This window comes from Carlito syrichta, unplaced genomic scaffold, assembly GCF_000164805.1.
Source record: "Carlito syrichta isolate Samal-C Ts95f unplaced genomic scaffold, Tarsius_syrichta-2.0.1 Scaffold305644, whole genome shotgun sequence".
Taxonomy (NCBI): Eukaryota; Metazoa; Chordata; class Mammalia; order Primates; family Tarsiidae; genus Carlito; species Carlito syrichta.
The window spans coordinates 759772-763338 of NW_007249740.1; positions in this window are offsets into that span (position 1 = coordinate 759772).

Sequence of the window (3567 nt, forward strand, 5' to 3'; positions counted from 1 at the left end):
AATAGTTTGCCTCCCAACCACACACATGATAGAGAGAGGAGTAGAAAGGTCGCCCACAGCTGGGAGGTTGGGGGGGAATTTGAAAATGACTGTGAACGTGAGTTATTTTTAGAGATGATGAAAATATTCTAACTGATTGTAGTGATGCACAGATAACCCTAATACACCAAGACACACTCAGCTTTAAATAGATGAAGTTACAACTTCAAAAAGAATCGATTGTTACAAAGGCTTAGCTACTTATCCCCTAATTAAAATTACAACACACACTTGTATGGAAACAAACTTGAAAACCTTAAGGAAATGGAGGACTTTCTGACATCATACAACCTGCCTAGGTTGAAACAAGAAGAAATTGAGACCCCAAATAGACCAATAACAATCAAGGAATTTGACTATGTAATAAGAAAACTACCAACAAAAAAAGAAAAACCCTGGACCAGATGGCTTTCCAGCAGAACTCTACAAGACATTTAAGGAGGAGCTGATACCAATCCTATTGAAGGTATTCCAGGCAATTGAGAAAGACGGAACTCTCCCCAAATCATCTTATGAAGCTAACATCACATTGATACCCAAGCCAGGTAAAGACCCAACAAAGAAAGAGAGCGACAGGCCAATATCTTTGATGAACATAGATGCTAAAATTCTCAACAAGATCCTAGCAAACCGGATTCAACAACACATCTCAAAAGTCATCCATCATGACCAAGTAGGCTTCATCCCAGGGATGCAAGACTGGTTCAACATTCTTAAAACCATAAATGTATTAAATACATCAACAGATGTCAAAACAAAAACCACATGATTATATTATTATATGCAGAAAAAGCTTTTGATAAAATCCAGCACCCCTTCTTGATAAAAACCCTCAAACATCTAGGCATACGGGGAACATAATAGCAAAAGTCATCTACGCGAAACCCACAGCCAGCATGCTCCTAAATGGACAAAAATTGGAACCATTTCCCTTGAAAACCGGAACAAGACAAGGATGCCCACTATCACCCCTCCTGTTCAATAGAGTATTGGAAGTCCTGGCTAGAGCAATCAGAGAAGAGAAGGCAATCAGGAATATTCAAATAGGAAAAGAGGAAGTCAAGCTATCTCTCTTTGCAGATGACATGATCATGTACCTTGAAAACCCAAGAGAATCTGTCAAAAACCTCCTTACACTGATAAAGGACTTTGGCAAAATCTCAGAATATAAAATAAATATACAAAAGACAACCACATTTCTTTACACCAATAATAAATAAATGGAAACCCAAATAAAAAGCACAATTCCATTCACAATAGCCACAAAAAAAAAAAAGAAATACCTTGGCATCTTCCTAACCAGAGACATGAAAGACTTTTACAATGAAAACTACAAAACTCTGCTCAAAGAAATCAAAGATGACACAAACAAGTGGAAAAATATCCCATGCTCTTGGATTGGAAGGATCAACATTGTGAAGATATCCACCCTACCTAAGGCAATCTACAGATTTAATGCAATACCCATCAAATTACCGGCAACATTCTTCTCAGACCTAGAAAAAACAATACAGGAATTCATGTGGAAACACAAATGACCAAGAATAGCCAGAACAATCCTCAGCAAAAAACAAAACCAAACAAAAAAAACAGGCAGTATCACATTACCAGACTTCAAACTTTACTATAAAGCTATTATCATCAAAACAGTTTGGTATTGGTATAGGAACAGGCATATAGACCAATGGAATAGAATTGAGATTCCAGAAGCAAAACCTCAATTTCTCAACCAACTCATCTTTGACAAAGCCTCCACCACCTACCACTGGGGAGAGGAGAACCTATTCAGTAAATGGTGCTGAGAAAACTGGCTGACCATATGCAGAAGACTCAAACAAGATCCCTATCTGTCCCCATATACAAAAATTAACTCTAAATGGATCAGAGACTTAAATGTAAAACCTCAAACCATAAGAACCTTAGAAAATGCAGGACACACCCTTATGGAAATTGGAACTGACGTCCAATTCCTGAGCAATACCCGAAACCCACAGGCCATAAGAGATAAGATAGACAAGTGGGACCTCATTAAACCGACAAGCTTTTGCAAAGCCAAAGAAACCATCCAGAGAGCAGGGAGACAGCCCACAGACTGGGAAAATGTATTTGCCAACTCCAGGTCTGACAACGGTCTAACATCTTGTGTCTATAAGGAACTTAAAAGGTGCTGAAAAGAAAAAAACAAACCACCCCATTATAAAGTAGGCAAAAGATATGAACAGACACTTCTCAAAGGAAGACATCCGAGCGGCCAACAGACACATGAAGAAATGTTCAACCTCACTAATCATCAAGGAGATGCAAATTAAAACCACACTGAGATACCACCTAACTCCAGTGAGACTGGCAATTATCAATAACTCAAAAAATAACAGATGCTGGAGAGGATGTGGTGAAAAGGGAACACTTCGACACTGCTGGTGGGAGTACAAACTAGTGCAGTCTCTGTGGAAAGCAGTGTGGTGATTCCTAAAAGCTCTAAATATCAACCTCCCATATGACTCTGCAATCCCCCTACTGGGAATATACCCTGAAGAACTCGAATCACTCTATCAAAAAGATACCTGCACATGTATGTTTATCTCAGCATTGTTCACAATAGCAAGGACCTGGAACCAACCATGCTGTCCATCAAAAGTGGACTGGATTTAAAAAATGTGGTACATATACACGATGGAATACTACGCAGCCATAAAAAAGAAAAAAATCATGAATTTCGCAGCAACCTGGATGGAACTAGAGTCTATAATACTGACAAAAAGATCTGAGTATCACATGTTCTTACTCATATAGTGGACCTTGAACATCTATTATCATACTTTAAGAAAAGGACTGACAGTGATGGAAAACTATGGGGGCAGGTAAGGGGGGAAGGGAGGTGGGACTAATGGTAGTCAGTATCTGTCTGGGGACAGGGAGACACCCCTTATCAACAAGGGTGCCTGAACGATCCATATTTGTAAACCTGACCCCTAACTGTACCCCACAATTTTAAAATTAAAAATTTTTTTAATTACAACACAATCCATTATGAATGTATTATGTCAAAATCAAGCTATGGCAAGAGTTATTGCTCAAAACAAGTTAAAAATTTAGTAGATGGCCATATCAATACAAAAGTTTTTTTTTTACCTCTGAAAGCCAGTTACTGAAAAAAAAATAGAGATCTCTATACTGAGAGCCCATCGGGTTGGTTGAGGGATATTATAGCACAATAATGGAGAGGACTCTGCACTCTGATAAACATTTAAGAACTGAATTGTCCACCTGGTTGCCACTAGCTGCGTGTGGTTGTTTATTTCCTCAGTTGCACTTGCTGCTTTCATGTCTGCATTAGCCAAGGGTGGATCTTGGCTGCTGCTTGGAGATCCCAAACATGACATATCCCCATCATGGAAGAAGCTTCTACTGGACAGCATTGCTCTAGAACTTTCGGTCAGTCTTTAAAATGATAAAATGCCATCATATCCATTTAAAATCAGAACTTCTGAACAATGTGAAGGAATTACAGCATCTGAGACATTTCTA